General features: G+C 37.1%; 1 pseudogene; it reads left to right on the top strand.

Annotated features, from left to right (window-relative positions):
• The first annotated feature begins 17,175 nt into the window (after nucleotides 1–17,175).
• Nucleotides 17,176–17,258, top strand: LOC116860564 (annotated as a pseudogene).
• The last annotated feature ends 1,757 nt before the right edge of the window (nucleotides 17,259–19,015 follow it).

Genomic DNA, 19,015 nt, shown 5'->3' with positions numbered 1-19,015 from the left:
TCTGCTTCCACCAAAAGTGGAACACTTATTGGAATTAAGTAACACTTATTGGAATTTTAGAAAGTAGGCAAGTCTCTCATGTGCAGCAGGAGAAAGCCAACAACAAGCATATCCAATAGCAAGTCTTTCCAGAAAGAAATGGCCATGTGCACATGCTAGCAACCTTTTTTCCTCAAAATTTCCAAGGACAACATAATTTCTTTCAACCTATTTTTACCAGACTAGTTTCTAAATTGATGAAATTGATGTGGAGTGAACTGTTCCAGGATTGCTTTGAATAGTAGCACGGAGAAAAGGTGGCAAAGCAGATATCAAAATGAACTCAGAGCTGGTTAGTCCTCAAAGAAACTTGCCCTTTGGCCTTAGCTGGTACTTGTCCCTACTCAACTCTGCAGCCTAAATTTCATCTTATCCATTTCCTCCTTCCCTCCCCCACATAGTTTTGTCTCTAACCACATGTAACTACATGTAATTAATAACATCATGTTATTTCTCACCTCTAAATGTCCCCACGTGGTAGTTTCTCTGCTCTTTCATTTAACTCATTTTTGCCCTTTGGAGCTTAGTTCTCTATTCTGCATTTTCCTGAAAGATTTCTATTTCTATCCTTTCCATCCTGTCTTCACATATGTACCTCCATCATTTGCTTCCTGGTCTTACTACTATCACAGGCCTTACCACAGTAAGTTATCATGATTCCTTGTTTCTTCTAGAGTTGTTGGAAGCATGAACTATGTATGATCCATTTCTGATGCCTAAACTTCAGTACAATACTAAGTAGTACTCATTAAATATTTGTTGAATGAATGGATGTCATAAATTATTTAAAAATGCTTTTGATATTTTTCCACATTTACAATGCTTTTCTAGAATTGATGTTAAGAAATATATGTCCTTAGGGTAATTTGCTGACATAAAGCCAGGCACTAACCAGATTTGATCATAATGTTAAGTAAACTCTAAGATGACTTCAGGTAAAGCACACAGAGAGAAATAACTTAATGTAGAACTCTCTTCTACATTTTAATACTATGGCAAGTAAGTCTCATGGTTTATATCTCCCACCTGTTTTGTTTTTAATGTTTTTGTATTTCAGGCCAAGTGGGGCTGTGTGAACTAATTTATGATCAGGGATTGTAGAAAGATGTCATAGTTAAAAAGTCAGGCATACATACATTTTTTTTTTGTTTCTATTGCACTGAGAAGGCTGGTCTTCTTGGAAATTGACTGATCAGTGTTATACCCTGGAAGGATGGAGAAATACCTGACATCAACCCAACAGCACCCATGATGGACCTAACAGATTACTGCATTCCTTCATACAGACCCTATATATTCCTCCAGTATTTTCTGACATCTCTAATCAACCATTATCAATCAATCAGAGTGAGCCTGTGGAGTAAAAACTTTGTTACATCTGGGTTAGATAAAAGATTATGGGTGTTGGAAATCAAGACAATGATTAACTTGTAGATACAATGGTATATCTACATCTTGGCACATTTAAGAGTGTAGAGTTAATTATACTGAGACAGGGTAACCCATAGATTAGTCCCAAGAAAGATAATAGGTTTATCTGTGTCACCTAGAGGCATATGTTTTCAGACTTGATTGTGTATTGGAATCACTGGCAGGGTTTATTGAAACACAGATTGCTGTTATATCCCCAGGGGTTTTGATTATGTAGTTTTGGGGTCAAGTCTAAGAATTTTCATTTTTAACAAGTTCACAGGTATTGATGATCCTTTGCTTACAGGGAAGATGCTTTGAGAATCACTACTATAGATATTTGAATTGAGGTGATTGGAGTACATATTTGGAAAAAATTTAGGAGATTGCAGAAATAAATGAATATCCCCTGAGACTAAACTCTGTGCTAGGGATGGCGTAAAGGAATAGAAGACATGCCCCTTTCCCCCGAAGGATGAATCATGTCCTTAGACATCTAAGTCAGACTCTACCTAGGGATCTCATTCCCACTCACAGTCTGCCTACCATTTCCACAATGAATACTAGCAAGTATGTATTTCTACTTTTGTTGATCCTCATTCAAACCAGACTCATGTATCTAAGTGCTCACTGACTTTCTCAACTGGTTGTCCAGTATATGTCTTCCAGACCATAGATGGAGAATAGGTTTATCTCCTGTGCCAACTAGAATTAATAGTATCTGGGCTGAATTGAGTCAGATTCTGAAGTCAGGACAGGTTCAAGGTAAAAAAAAAAAAAACAACAAAAAAACAAAACAAAAAAAACCTGATTAATTTGTCTGTCAGGAGCATAGGAGTACTTAGTGTTGCCACCTAAGAAGGAAGCTCAACATTTTTTGATCCAAACCATCCATCTCCTCCTCCTCTTCCTCTTTTCAATTGGTGAATTCTATGAAGAGATTGGAAAGTATCTTTTGTTCCCTTTAGAACCACAGCAAGCACTATATCTTTGGACAAAAAAATCCATTCTTATGTAATTATTTGGAGTAAGACATCTTGCTTTAGGATTCCTTGTTCCACTCTCTTAGTATTGCTTCTTTATTTTTCAAAAGTATCTGCTCTTTTACTCTCTAGGTTATATTATAGGGTATCTATGAGCTTTTAAGAGTAAATTCTGAGTATCAGATTTGTCTACCTCTTCGTATTCCTGTCTTCAAATTAACATCTGCCTGTAATGAGTTACTTATGCAAATCTATGATTTTCATCTCTACAAAGTCCTTTGTTGTACTGAACACAATATTCTGGTAATGGTATCATATCATCCAAGAAACTTATTCCTTCCTCTTTTTATCTTCCTAATCAGGTTTCAGGCTTCAGTAATACTTGTTATCTATCTTCTCTCCATTTCTATCACCGTCGGTGTATTATATCACTGACTGTCTTGGTCCTTCTTGGCTGCAGTGTCTTTTTCTAAACCAAAAATATGATCATTGACTCCCAACTTGTATAAAACTCTTCAATAACTCTCCATTGCCTAGAGTACTCTTTTTCAAATATGCTTCTTGAAAGACCTATAATTATACAGAGGAGATGACATTCATTCTGGCTTGTAAGGGGTTAGTTCCCTAGGCACAGAAGATGAAATGTTTTATTCTAGGCAATTAAAATTGATGGGGTTGGGTGGTGGTGGGAAATATTCAAGTATCTAATAAAATGATACTACAGGTATCCTTGTCTCTACTTCAATCAGAATTGCTTCTGTGATTTATGTTTTGAGTCCTGCATAAGTTTTCCCTTGGGAAAAAAATTTTAAGGAAAAAAAAATCTAGGAGTGCCCAGATGGCTCAGTTGGTTAAGTGTCTGACTCCTGATTTCAGCTCAGCATGATCTCAGAGTCATGAGATTGAGCCCCTCATGTTCCATCCCGGACATGGAACCTGGTTAAGATTCTCTCCCCCTGCCCTTCCCCCACCATGTGCTCGCACACACACACACACACACACACACACAGGCAGGCACTCTCTCTAAAAAAAAATCCTTAAACCTTTGGGAATGCAAGATAAAATCTCCAACTCTATTAGGTAGTCAAGACTCTCCATGATCTAGCCTCCAGTTATCTTTCTGGCCTCTTATCTTACTATATTATCTTGTGTCCTCTTTCAAATAAATACAAGTATTCCCCAACACCCATTTCCCCATGTTTTCATCTGTGCACATGCTGTTCTTTTTACCTGGAGCACCACTTTTTAAATCTGTCTAGCCCAGTGAACTCATTCATTATGGCCCACAGCAAATACCAATTTCTAGTCTAAGTCAGACACAACTTGGATCATCTGTGCTCCCACGATGGTTTGCAAATACTGCACTATGGCAAATATTCTCTTGATTCAGACACAGATTTCCTGGAGGAGGCAACATCGTTAATTGCTTCAAATTCCACCACCTTATCTGACACAGAGTAGCTGCTGCTCAGTACATGTGTTAAAATGATTGGATGTGAAAATAAAATTGTACTAGGCATGTAATAAATAACACTGATTTACATTTGTATTATGTGATATTTGATGCATAATATTTCTGTGCCATGCAGTGGTAGAGGTGGTACCAAAGTAGCTAGTATTAAGTTCTGGTTCGATTCTGTACTGGACTTACGGCCTTTGGCACAGTATCTAACCTCTCCATATTATAATTGTTTCATGAGTATGGAGATAGTGGCTGCTTGAAAAGAAGGAATTAGTTGACATGTTAATCACTTAGGACAACATCCAGCTCATCATAAATACTCAGTATGTTAACTAATACTATTACCTAATTAGATTGATACATTGACTTAACATTCATGAAGTATATGTTAGTCTCACATTTTGACAACTGAGAATCGTTAGGACTTATTCAAGTCTCTGTTGTTAACTCATAACAGTCCTATGTTAATCAAAAAATAGACAATGAAATGAATAAATTTTAGGTTATATTTAGAACTTTTGAGTAATGAAGGTTTTTCTGAAATAAATCAGGTTATTAAGGCTTTATTTTTACTGTGTTCTGTATGTGCACTCCTATGACATTTGCAAAGAATTTGGTATGAAAGAAAGTCATCACACCTAGCCACTCACTTATTGAATTGCTTCCTAATTACCTGTTTAAGCTTGATTTAAATTTGGGTATAATTTTCAATCAGTAAAATCACAAAGAAGTGTTCCATTCAATGACTTGACAAGCTTTTGAACTTCTGTAACTACTATCACAATGAAGATATCCAATATTTCCCTCACCCTAGGAAGTTTCCTCATGCCTCTGTTAAGCCAATTTCCCCATCATCCTTACAGAGACAACCACTTAGTAACTTAGCACCAAAAATTAGTTTTGACTTTTCTTATAGTTTATATAAATTGGATCATGCAGTACACTCTTTTTGTGTCTGGCTTCTTTCACTTGAAGTCATATGTTTTAGATTCATCTGTGTTTTTGCATTTGTCTGTTTCATTGTTTTCTATGGCTGAGGAGTATTCCATTACAAAAGTACTCATCAATTTGTTTATCCATTCTCCCGTTGGTGGGCATTTGTGTCAGTCTCCAGTTTGGGGCTGTTATAAACAAGGTTGTTATGAATGAATGGTCTTGTATAAGTCAGTTTATGGACCTCTGTTTTCATGTCTTTTCAGTAAGTACCTAGGAATAGAATTGGTGGGTCATAGGGTACATGTATGTTTAAACTTATAAGAAACTGCCACACTATTTTCCAGAGTGGTTGTACCATTTTATACTCCCACTGGGAAGGCACGTCTTTGTCAAACTATGATGTAGTCAAACTTTTTATATTTAGCCAATATATTGAAAGTGAAATTTTATCTCCTTAGGATTTTATTTTGCATTTCCCTAGTGAGTTTATGCTATTAAGCACCTCATCACATGTTTATATGTATATACATACATACATATATATACACACATACCACATACGCCAACATATTTATGTTTTTCAGGAAGGTATTGTTTTGCAGTAATTTTTTATATATAGGGATATAAAACATTTTATCAGATAGATATATACAAATATTTTTCCCAGTCTCTGACTCTGCCAAATATAAACAAAACCAGGCATTAAACTGGTTAAAACAGGTTTTATTCAGTAGGAGGGGGAGCAAGCAGGGACTCAAGTGAAAAATTACAAAGAGTTGGTCAGTGTAAATGTGATTACGCCAACTGTGTCTGCTGGCTGGCAATTATGGAAGTTAGGGATTCTATCTTGCCATAGAGACTGGGAGACAGTCCCCATCTTTCATGATGATTACCTTGCAAGGGATGGCTTTCAAGTCCTTGAGAAAGACAGCCTGAGTTGTAGAAAATACATATGCATCTGAAAGGGACAAAGGAAAGATTCACAATTGTAAACATTTTGTAGTAAATTCTTTAAGAAAAAGGAGATGGGTCAGGGGCCTTGGTTAGAACAAACAGTAAATTATTTTGACAAGCTTTGAGTTCTTTACAGACAAGAAGGGGAGGAGTCACCCAGTCACCCAGGTAAGTGACCTTAGGCTGCCAAAATCCATGCTAGTGTTGGTCAAGTGTCTTTGTGTGGAGTGCTGAGAGATCTTTTGTACTTCTTATTTGCCAATTAATTTTCTGAATGGTGTCTTGAATAAAACTACTTTTAATTTTTATAAAGTCCATTTAGTACATCTTTTTTATGATTGATATGTGTGTGTGTGTTCCTCTCTGAGGTCTCTTTTGCCTATCCTAAAATCACAAAATGTTCTGGGGCCACCTAGGTGGCACAGACAGTTAAGCACCTGACTTTTGGTTTCAGCTCAGGCCCTGATCTCAGGGTCATGAGATCAAGCTCTGCATCAGGCTCCATGCTCAGTAAGGAGTATGCTTAGAACTTTCTCCCTCTCTCTCTGGCCCTCCCCCTCCATGCTCACTCTCTCTAAAATAAACAATTCTTTAAAAAAATCAGAAATATTTTCTTCTGGTAGAGTTGTACTTCTGGGTTTGAAATTCAGGTCTATGATCCATCTCAAAGTAATTTCGTATATAGAATGAGATTTCTGTTCTGGTGTATTTTTTCCCCATATAAACATACAATTTCCCAGCATCATTTTTTAAAAAATAGACATAACTTCTCCCCCATTGAATTGATTTGGCATCTTGGTATAAAATCACTTGGCTATATATGTGTGAGTCTATTTCTGGACTACCTATTATGTTCCACTGATCTATCATTTATCCTTTCACTAATACCACACTGTCTTAATTTCCAAAAAATTTAGATGAAGCTTTGAAAACTGGTAGGTTGAATCCTCCATATTTAATTTCTTTTTAAAGATTATTTTGGATGTATTAGATCTTTTGCATTATCAGATAATTACTTTTTGAAAATTCATTATGAAATTTTGATAAGGGTTGCATCAAACATAGGCAAATTTGAGGAGAAAAATATCCTAATAATGCTAAGATTTTCAGTACTTGGAAACTTTCTATATGTATTTTATTACCCTTTAATTTCTTTTAGTGATGTTTGTAATTTCCAATATACTCGTATTGCACATCTCCATTAGGCTTTTTTTCCCATTAGTTTAAGGGTAGAATTTAGTGATTCATGAGTTGGATATAACACCCAGTGCTCATTCCATCAGGTGCCCATTAATGCCCATTGTCCAGTTATCCTGTCTCCCCCCGCAACTTCCCTCCAGCAAGCCTCAGTTTGTTTCTTAGAGTGCAGCATCTCTTATGGTTTGCCTCCCTCTCTGATGATTTCCCATTCAGTTTTCCCTCCCCTCACCTATGATCCTCTGTGTTGTTTCACTCATATTCCTCATATGAGTGAATCAAATGATAATTGTCTTTCTCTGATGATTGACTTATTTCGCTCAGCATAATATCCTCCAGTTTCATCCACATAGTTGCATCTACATCATTGCAAATGGCAAGGTTTCATCCTTTCTGATGGCTGAGTAATGTTCCAATATATATATACACATCACATCTTCTTTATCCCTTCATCTGTTGACAGACATCTGGACTCTTTCATAGTTTGTCTATTGTTTATTACTATAAACATTGGGGTGTATCACTATATTTATTTTGGATAAATACCTAGTAGTGCGATTGCTGGGTCATAGGGTAGTTCTATTTTTAACTTTTGGGGAACCTCCATGCTGTTTTCCCGAGTGCCTGCACCACATGCTGCAACCTCTTTGACCTCAACTACAGCAACTTCCTGCTAGACACATCTCCAGAGGCAAGGGAAACAAAAGCAAAAGTGAACTATTGGGACTTCATCAAGATAAAAGGCTTTTGCACAACCAAGGAGACAGTCAAAAATTAGACTTTTAAATATTTGATATTTCTGTGCTCTTAAAAATGGTAATGATTTCAGTTCTATTTTCCAATTGATTCTGGCTTGTCCATAGAACTAAATACAAATTTTATGTTGACTTTGTATGATGTTGACTTGCTAAACTAGCTGAGTACCAGTGTTTAGACTCCATAAAGTTTTTACATAAGACATCCAGGAATAACAAAGAATTTTACTTCTATTTTTCCAATCTTTAAGTCTTTTAATGCTCACCTTGCCTTATTGCGCTGGATAGAGGCCTAATGTGTTGCATAAAAATGGTGAGAACAAACTTCTTTGCTGTTTTCTTAATCTTAGGAGGAAAGAGTTTACTTTTTCACAATTGAATTTATGCTTAAAATTTATAATGGTAAATTTAATGTTATTTTTATATTTTTATAGACAACATAAAATTGAGATTTTATTCTATTAACTGTCTGCATAGACTGCAGTGTCATTCCTATTTCATTCCTAATTTTTGTAATTTGTGTCTTCTTTTCTTTTTAGTTAATCTGACTAGAGATATGTCAATATTATTGAGTCTGTCAAAGAATAAGATTTTAGTTTCATTGGTTTTCTCTCCTTTCTAATTCTCTGATCTCTGTTCTTTATTATATCCATCTGTCTGCTTTCTTTAAGTTTCATGTCTTTTTCAAATTTTTTACTGTGATAGCTTTGGCTATTATTTGAGACATTTCTTATTTTCTAATATGTCTTTACAACTTAACTTACATTTAAGACCTTCTTTTAGCTACAATCACATAGTTTGATATGTTGTGTTTTGATTTTCACTCAAGTCCAACTATTTTCTACTTTCTCTACTAATTTCTCCTTTGGACCCTGTATTATTCAATATTTGAGCATTTTTCATATATCATTCTGTAATTTCTTTCTAGTTCAATTATTTTTTGGTTAGAGAAACTTTGTATTATTATTTTGTTACTTAACATACAGTACAGTATTGGCTTCTGGAGTAGAATTCGGTGATTCATCACTTACATATATTATAGTATTCCAAAGTGTATTGTGTGCATACCATACTTAGCATACCACAGCTTCCTATCCCTTCATCAGTCAATGGACATTTGGGCTCTCTCTATAGTTTGGTTATTGTAGACATTGCTGCTATAAATATTGGGCTGCAGGTGCCCCTTCAGATCACTACATTTGTATCTTTGGGATAAATACCTAATAGTGCAATTGCTGGGATATAGAGTAGCTCCATTTTTAACTTTTTGAGGAATCTTGATCCTGTTGTCCAGAGTGGCTCCACCAATTTGCATTCCTACCAACAGAGCAAGAGGATTTCCCATCCTCACCAACACCTGTTATTGTTATTCCTTTTAGCCATTCTAACAGGTGTGAGGTAGTATCCTATTTTGGTTTTGATCTGCATTTCCCTGATAATGAGTGATGTTGACCATCTTTTCACATGTCTGTTAGCCATCTGGATATCTTCTTTGGAAAATTGTCTATTCATGCCATCTGCCCATTTCTTAACTGGATTATTTGTTTTGTTTGTTTGTTTGTTTGTTTGCTTGTTTTTTGGGTATTGAGTTTGGTAACTCTATAGATTTTGGATACTAACCCTTTATCAGGTCATGGAGAAATTCACCCCAAAGGAAAGAACAGGAGGTAGTATAGCCAGGGAAAATATTCATTTCTTTTAAATTTGTTAGTATTTGTTTTGTGTTTAATGAATGCCTTAAAGATTTTCTCTCCCCCCCCCCACCCAGCAGTTTGATGTTGGTTGATTTTGGTATTTATTTTGCTTGATGTTCTCTGAGCTTCTTAGATACATGGTGTGGGGTTTTTGTTTTGTGGAAGATTCTCAGCCATTTCCCCTTTATATATTTCTTCTACACCTTACTATCTTTCTTTTCTACTTCTGTGATTCCAATTACACATATTTCAGTACGTTTAATATAGTCTGACAGTTTTGAATACTTCTGTCCCCCCCACCCCTGCATACTCTTCTTTTTTCCTCTTTGTGTCTACCTTTTGGTGATTTCTCCTGACCTATATTCAAGTTCACTGATTCTTTTCTTGGCTTCATTAAGTCTAATAATGAGTCTGACAAAGGAGTTTTTCACTTATCTTTCACTTTTCTTCTTATTGTGTTTTTTTATTCTCCATTTCACTTGATCACTTCATAGGATTTCCATGTTTGTATTGGAACTTTCCATATGATCATGCATATAATTTGCCTTTTCAACCAATGACTTGCATGACTTTTTTTTTGCTTGGTCTTCAGTGCGAGAGACCAAGATTATCTATTAAGTAGTTGAGCTGGGTTGGGGTTTATTGTAATGATGACCTTCAGTGCACCATCCCCTTCAAATTCCTTTAGTGTAACTTTGTATTTAGGGTACAGTTTGGTTTTCCAGATAGTTTTCCTTAATGCGGGCTCTTCAATTAGCTGTAGGTTTTCTCTTTTGCCTATATCTCAAAGTAAGTCTCTTTTGTCCCTCTCCCAGCAGAATATTGTTGCTTGTTACTCCAAGTTCACTAGTCTGACAGAAAGTGGAGAGTGTTCTCTGTAGTCCTGGCTCAGTTGCAAGCAGGCTCTGTGACTTCCTTGGTGTCATTGTAGGGCCTTCTCCTTGATCCTGTTCCTCCAGCAGCAGAGGATCTCTACTGTTCTGGGACAAGAACGTGTTTCCACCCTTCTCCTAGTTATGGAGAGATTTTTGTGTTCCCTTCTCCCAGCTGTAACTGGTTTGCATCTGTGCCTGAGAGTGAAGTTTATTGTCATTCCCACAGTGAATTAATACGTTTTTCCCATAGGGGTAATACAGAGGGATGATTTCTATGGAGCTTCATAACTGCTATCATCTTCTCCCTGGACTATACACAAAGTGTGATTTTTTTCATCCTATGCCCTGTTTCCATTCTTTCTCATGAGAAATTTGAGAGAAGAATATGTAAGTGGCTGTGAACCCCTCTGTGTGTGGTTCTCTATAGTCTCAGGTTACGTTACCTAATAATTAAGCCCAAGGCATAGATACTACTTTTGGTTTGTTTTCTAATGTACTCATTTGAAGCTATAAATTACCCCCAACACTGTTTTAGCTGTATTTTAAAATTTGAAAACATTGTTTCATTACCATTCATTTCAAACTATTTTCTAATTTCTTTGTGAATTCTTTGATCCATGTTTGTTTAGAAGTATGCTGTTTAATATCCAAATGCTTTGGATTTTCTAGATGTCTTATGGTAACTGATATCTACTTCAACTCTGTTGTGGTTGAAAAGCACACTCTATAATTTCAAACCTTCAGATTCTGGCCAGAAACTGTATTCTACATAATGTAGATACCTTGGCCTTTATTGAAGTTTGTTTAAAATCCCAGGCTATGCCCTATCTTGGGGACTGTTCCATGTCCACATGAGAAGAATATATAATCTGCTTCTGTTGAGTGTACTGTCCTATAATGTAAAATAGTTTTGTATATAGTGTTTTTATAATCCTTATGTGTACTTGCTGCTTTTATTCTCTATTTTACCATATGGTACTAAGAACTAGATTTTAAAATATCCAACTATGATTATAGATTTTTTTATTAAAATATAATGTGTTATTTGATTCAGGGGTACAAGTCTGTGATCCATCAGTCTTACACAATTCACAGCACTCCCCATAGCACATATCTTCCCCAATGCCCCTTACCCAGGCACCCCATCCCAACCACCCCCCTCTCCTCCAGAAACCCTCAGTTTGTTTTCTGAGATTAAGAGTCTCTTATGGTCTGTCTCCCTCTCTGGTTTCATCCTGTTTCAATTTTCCCTCCCTTCCCCTATGATCTTCTGTCTGGTTTCTCAAATTCCTCATATCAGTGAGATAATATGATAACTGTCTTTCGCTGATTGACTTATTTTACTTAGCATAATACACTCTAGTTCCATCCATGTCATTGCAAATGGCGAGATTTTGGGGGGTTGATGGCTGCATAGCATGTGTGTGTGTGTGTGTGTGTGTGTGTGTGACACACACACACACATATATATATATATATATGATTATATATATAATCAAATCTTCTTTATCCATTCATATGTTGATGGACATCTACGCTCTTTCCATAGTTTAGCTATTGTGGACATTACTGCTATAAATGTTCCAGTACATGTGCCCCTTCAGAACACTACAGTTGTATCTTTAGGGTAAATACCCAGTAGTGCCACTGCTGGGTCGTAGGGTAGCTATATTTTCAACTTTTTGAGGAACCTCCATACTGTCTTCCAGAGTGGCTACACTAGCTGGCCTTCCCACCAACAGTGTAGGAGGGTTCCCCTTTCTCTGCATCCTTGCCAACACCTGCCATTTCCTGACTGGTTAATTTTACCCATTCTGACTGGTATGGGGTGGTATCTCCCTGTGCTTTGGATTTGGATTTCCCTGATGCTGAGTGATGTTGAATGCTTTGTTGTGTATCTGTTAGACATCTGGATGTCTTCTTTGCAGAAATGTCTGTTCATGTCCTCTGTCCATTTCTTGATTGGATTATTTATTGTTTGGGTGTTGAGTTTGAGAAGTTCTTTATGGATTTTGGATACTAGCCCTTTATCTGATCTGTCATTTGAAAATAAGTTCTCCCATTCTGTCAGTTGTATTTTGGTTTTGTTGACTGTTTCCTTTGCTTTGCAAAAGCTTTTGATCTTGATGAAGTCCCAATAGTTCATTTTTGCCCTTGCTTCCCTTACCTTCAGTGGTGTTTCTAGGAAGAAGTTGATGTGGCTGAGGTCGAAGTGGTTGCTGCCTGTGTTCTCGTCAAGGATTTTGATGGATTCCTGTCTCACATTGAGGTCTTTCATCCATTTTGAGTCCGTTTTTGTAGGTGATATAAGGAAATGGTCCATTTTCATTCTTCTGCATGTGGCTGTCCAATTTTCGCAACACCATTTGTTGAAGAGACAGTCTTTTTCCCACTGGACATTCTTTCCTGCTTTGTCGACAATTAGTTGGCCGTAGAGTTGAGGGTCCATTTCTGGGCTCTCTCTTCTGTTCCATTGATGTATGTGTCTGTTTTTGTGTCAGTACCATACTGTCTTGATGATGATAGCTTTGTAATAGAGTCTGGAATTGCAATGATGCCAACTTTGGTTTTTGTTTTCAACATTCCTCTGGCTATTCAGGGTCTTTACCGGTTCCATATAAATTTTAAGATTATTTGTCCCATTTCTTTGAAAAACGTTGATGGTATTTTGATAAGGAATTGCATTAAATGTGTAGATTATTCTAGGTGGTGTAGACATTTTCACAATATTTTTTCTTCCAATCCATGAGCAGAGAACATTTTTCCATTTCTTTGTGGCTTCCTCAGTCGCTTTCATGTCTACTCTGTAGTTTTCTGAGTACAGATTCTTTGCCTCATTGGTGAGGTTTATTCCTAGGTATCTTATGATTGTGGGTGTAATTGTAAATGGGATTGAGTCTTTATTTCTCTTTCTTCTGTCTTGCTGTTGGTGTATAGAAATGCAACTGATTTCTGTGCATTGATTTTATATCCTGACACTTTACTGAATTCCTGTATGAGTTCTAGCAGTTTTGTAGTGGAGTCTTTTGCGTTTTCCACATAAAGTATCATATCATCTGCAAAGAGTGAGAATTTGACTACTTCTTTGCTGATTCAGATGCCTTTTCTTTTTGTTGTCTGATTGCTGAGGCTAGGACTTCTCGTATTGTGTTGAATAGTGGTGGTGATGGTGGACATCCCTACTGTGTTCCTGACCTTTGTGGAAAAGCTGTCAGTTTTTCTCCTTTGAGAATGATATTCATTGTGGGTTTTTCATAGATGGCTTTTATGATATTGAGTTATGTAGACTCTATCCCTACACTGGGAATAGTTTTGATCAGGAAGGGATGCTGTACTTTGTCAGATGCTTTTTCAGCATCTATTTAGAGTATCATATGGTTCTTGTTCTTTCTTTTATTAATGTAGTGTATCACAATGATTTGTGGATGTTGAAGCAGGCTTGCAGCCCAGGAATAAAATCCCACATGGTGAATAATCTTTTAATGTACTGTTGGATCCTATTGGCTAGTAATTTGGTGAGAATTTTTGCTTCCATGTTCATCAGGGATATTGGTCTGTCATTCTCCTTTCTGATGGGGTCTTTGGTTTAGGGATCAAGGTATTGCTGGCCTCAAAAAATGAGTTTGGAAGTTTTCTTTCCATTTCTGTTTCTTAGAACAGTTTCAGAGGAATAAGTATTAATTCTTCTTTAAATGTTGGCAAGAACTCCCCTGGGAAGCTGTGTGGCTCTGAGCTCTTGTTTTTTGGGAGATTTTGGGTGACTGCTTCAATCTCCTTACTGGTTATGGGTCAGTTCAGGTTTTCTATTCCTTCCTGGTTCAGTTTAGGTAGTATACATCTCTAGGAATACCTCCATTTCTTCCCAGATTGTCAAATTTGCTGCTGTATAGTTGCACATAATATGTTCTTATAATTGTTTTTATTTCTTTGGTGTTGGATGTGATCTCTCCTCTTTCATTCATGGTTTTATTAATCTAGGTCCTTTATCTTTTCTTTTTGTAAGTCTGGCCAAGGTTTATCAATCTTATTAATTCTTTTAAAGAATCAGCTCCTAGTTTCATTGATTTGTTCTATGTTCTTTTGGTTTCTATTTCCTTGATTTCTGCTCTGATCTTTACTATTTCTCTTCTCCTGCTGGATTTAGGCTTTCCTTGTTTTTCTTCCTCCAGCTCCTTTAGGTGCGGTGTTAGGGTGTGTACTTGAGACCTTTCTTGTTCCTTGAGAAAGGCTTATATTGCTATATACTTTCCTCTCAGGACTGCCTTTCCTGTGTCCCAAAGATTTTGACCAGTTGTTCTTTCATTTTCTTTTGTTTCCATGCTTTCTAAAAATTATTCTTTAATTTGCTTGCTGACCCATTCATCCTTTAGTAAGGTGATCTTTAGCCTCCATGTATTTGAGTTCTTTCCAACTTATGTCTTGTGTTTGAGTTCTAGTTTCAAAGCATTGTGGTCTGAAAACATGCAGGGAATGATCCCAAACTTTTAGTACCAGTTGAGACCTGATTCGTGACCCAGGATGCTATCTATTCTGGAGAATGCTCCATGTGTGCTAGAGAAGACTGTGTATTCTGTTTCTTTGGGATGGAATGTTCTGAATATATCTGTAATGTCCATCTGGTCCAATGTGTCATTGAAAACCTTTATTCCCTTGTTGATCTTTTGCTTTGATGATCTGTCCATTTCAGTGAGGGCGGTGTTAAAGTCCCCTAGTATTATTGTGTTTCTGTCTACGTGTTTCTTTGATTTTGTTATTACTTGGTTTATATAATTGGCTGCTCCCATGTTGGGACATAGATATTTAAAATTTTTAAATCTTCTTGTCGGACAGATCCTTTAAGTATGATATAGTATCTTTCCTCATCTCTTTTGATAGTCTTTGGCTTAAAATCAATTTGTCTGATATAAGGATTGCCACCCCAGCTTTCTTTTGATGTCCATTAGCATGGGAAATGGTTTTCCACCCCCTCATTTTAAATCTGGAGGTGTCTTTGAATCTAAAATGGGCTTCTTGGCACGCCTAGGTGGCTCAGTGGGTTAAAGCCTCTGCATTCAGCTCAGGTCATGATACCAGGGTCCTGGGATTGAGCCCTGCATCAGGCTCTCTACTCAGTGTGGAGCCTGCTTCCTCCTCTTTCTGCCTCTCTCTCTGCCTACTTGTGATCTCTGTCTGTCAAATAAATCAATAAAATCTTTGGAAAAAAAATAAAATGGGCTTCTTACAGACAGCATACTGATGGGTCTTTTTTTTTTAATCCATTCTAATACCCTGGGTCTATTGATTAGGGGCATTTGGCCCATTTTCTTTCAGGGTAACTACTTAAAGATATGAATTTAGTGCCATTGTATTGCCTGTAAAGTGACTGTTACTGTATATTGTTTTGTTCCTTTCTGGTCTATGTTACACTTAGGCTCCTTCTTTGCTTAGAGGACCCCTTTCAATATTTCCTGTAGGGCTGGTTTGGTGTTTGCATATTCTTTTAGTTTTTGTTTGTCCTGGAAGCTTTTTATCTCTCCTATTTTCAATGATATCTAGTTGGATATAGTATCCTTGGCTGTATGTTTTTCTCATTTAGTGCTCTGAATATATCATGCCAGTCCTTTCTGGTCTCCCCAGTCTCTATGGATTGGTCTGCTGCCCGTCTAATATTTCTACCTTTGTAGGTTACAGACTTCCTTTTTTAAAAAGATTTTATTTATTTATTTAAAAGAGAGAGCGGGAATGAGAGGGGAAAAGTCAGAGGGAGAAGCAGACTCCCCACCAAGCAGGGAGCCTGATGTGGGACTTGATCCCAGGACTCCAGAATCATGACCTGAGCTGAAGGCAGTTGCTTAAACAACTGAGCCACCCAGATGACCAGGTTAGACTTCTTGCCCTGAGTTCCTTTCAGGATTTTCTCTTTGTCTCTGAGACTTGTACGTTTAACTATTAGTGAGGGGTTTTGACCTATTTTTATTGATTTTGAGGGGGTTCTTTGTGCCTCTTGGATTTTGATGCTTGTTTCCTTACCCAAATTAGGGACATTTTCTGCTATAATTTGCTTCAATATATCTTCTGCCCCTCTCTCTCTTTCTTCTTCTGGGATCCAAATTATTCTAATATTGTTTTGTCTTATGGTATCACTTATCTCTTGAATTCTCCCCTCATGATCCAGTAGTTGTTTATCTGTCTTTCCCTCAGCGTCTTTATTCTCCATCATTTGGTCTTCTATATCACTAATTCTCTCTTCAGCCTCATTTAGCCTAACAGTAAAAGCCTCCTTTTTTTAAATTGCATCTCATTAATAGCTTTTTTTATTTCAACTTGGTTAGATTTTGGTTCTTTGATTTCTCCAGAAAGTGATTCTCTAGTATCTTTTATGCTTTTTTCCCAAGCCCAGCTAGTATCTTTATAATTGTCATTTGGAATTCTAGTTCTGACATCTTACTAATGTCTATATTGATTAGATCCCTAGTAGTAGGTACTGCCACTTCTTCTTTTTTTTTTTTTGAGGTGAGTTTTTCTGCCTGTCATTTTGCCCAGAGAAGAATCGATAAATGAGAGAACAAAATGCTAAAAGGGTAACAAGAACTTCAGAAAAATATACACTAACCAAATCAGAAGAGACCTGAAACCTGTGGGAGAACAAAGGAAAAAGAAAATATGATCAGGCTGGTGAATAGAACAGTGCCACACACTTGATTTGGGGTGTATTTTCATCTGTTAGAAGAAACTGTTTCCCAAAATTTTAAAGAAATAAAAACTTATATATACAAAAATAAGGGTGAACACAATGGAAGGATGGAATATGACTGTAAAGATGAAAATTAAAAAAGATTTTAAATAAGGAATTGATATTATAAGAAGTTGGTTGAAAAAATATAAAAATTAAGCTTTGCACAGTGGCAGTATCGTAGCCAATGAGGTTTATCCGAGGCGCGATTATTGCTAATTGAAAAAATATGAAAATTAAAAAAAAGAGAATGTGATGAGGATGGATATTAGAACAAAAGCATACAATAGATTTAGGACATATTTTGATCAGTTGGAAGAAACTGTATCCCAAAACTTTAAAGGAAGAAGAACTTATATGTATATAAAAACTAAGATTAAATACAATGAAAGGATAGAATATGAGTATAAAAAATGAGAATCAAAAAAGAATTTTTAAAAAATATTTATTTGACAAAGAGTGATATCACAAGTAGGCAGAGGTGGGCAGAGGGGGAGGGAGAAGCAGGCTCCCTGCTGAGCAGAGAGCCCAATGTGGGGCTTGATCCCCCAGGACCCTGAAATCATGACCTGAGCCAAAGGCAGATGCTTAACTCACTGAGCCACCCAGGCACCTGAGAATTAAAAAAAGATTTTTAAAAAGGTATTGATAAGATAAGATGTTGGTTAAAATAGGAAAAAGGAACAATTAAAAAGAAAAAAAAAGCAATGAAAATTTAAAAAATTTAATTTTGAAAGTGTAAAGAATCATGGGGAAAAAGCCATGAATTCTATGTGCTGTAGTCCCCTAGCACTGGTGTTTTGCAGTCCTCACTGATCAGTAAACTTGGTCTTGGCTGGGGGAGGGGCCTAATGTAGTGATTCTCAAATGCTTTTCCCGAGGTGGTATTTCACCACCCTGGCCAGGGGCCAGGCTAAGCAATCCACTCAGGTTTGCTTTTGGGAGCTTTTATTCCCTGAAAGCTTTCCATACAGCTTTGGAGGTTAAGAGTGAAAATGGCAGCCTCACAATCTTTGGCCCTCGAGGAGCTGAGATCTTGGGGTCCCACTCCTCAGTGCACCCTCAGAGAAAAGCAGTCGGTCATGCCTCTCTTCCTAGTCTCTGGCTGCACTCTGAGCTCACCCAGCCTGTGACCAAGCATTTCTATCTCTGGCACACAGCCCCATTTGGAGTCTCCATACCCAGCAGATTCCTGCAGTGTGCTGCTGCACCACTCTTCCCATTGAAGAAAGGGTGGGGTCCCTGCTTGAAGAGTACTGGCCCAACTGTGCCAGGGATCATGGTTTATGGCAACCTTGAACTGAAAGCCCACTCCTTGGCTCTGTCTCTGCGGCTGAATTCCCTGCTTTGATACCTGGGGGATTTGCCACACTCAGACACCCCTGGTCTTTCTGTGACCCTGAGGTTCTTGAGACCACAATGACCCAGTGAGGATTCCACCCCCAGCTTAGCCACTGGAGCAATGTCCCTCCACGGAGTAGACTTCTAAAAATTCCAATTTTGTGCTTGGCTGCTCTCTCACTTGCTGGGAGCTGGCCCCTTCTTCTGTAGTCTATCTTCCCAAGTATCACCTCGGGTTCACTTCCCTGCATATCCTACCTTCCAGAAAGTGGTCACTTTTCTGTTCCTAGAATTGCTGCTATTCTTCTCTTTGATCTCCTGTTGAGTTTTTAGGTTTCAGAGTGGTTTGATAATTCTCTGGCTGAATTCCTGGGACCAGACAAAATTTAGGTCTCCTACTCCTCCACCATTTTGTTTCTTTTCCCTGATTATAGTTTTTTTATGTCTTTCTTTAGTTTTGTCATTTTTTTGTTCCATGTATTTTGAAACTTTCTTCTTAGTTGCACAGTGATTTACTGTTGTATTCTTCATGAATCGATCTTTTTTTATCACTATGAAATGTCTCTTTTCATATCTGGAAATAATCTTTATCTTGAATTCTTATTAGCATTTTTCTTACGCTTATGTATAAGCATTTGCATGGTATAAATCTACCCT

The sequence above is a fragment of the Lontra canadensis genome, unplaced genomic scaffold (assembly GCF_010015895.1).
Source record: "Lontra canadensis isolate GAN:19392208 unplaced genomic scaffold, GSC_riverotter_1.0 scaffold178, whole genome shotgun sequence".
In the NCBI taxonomy this organism is placed as follows: Eukaryota; Metazoa; Chordata; class Mammalia; order Carnivora; family Mustelidae; genus Lontra; species Lontra canadensis.
This window is presented reverse-complemented; position numbering and strand designations above follow the sequence as displayed.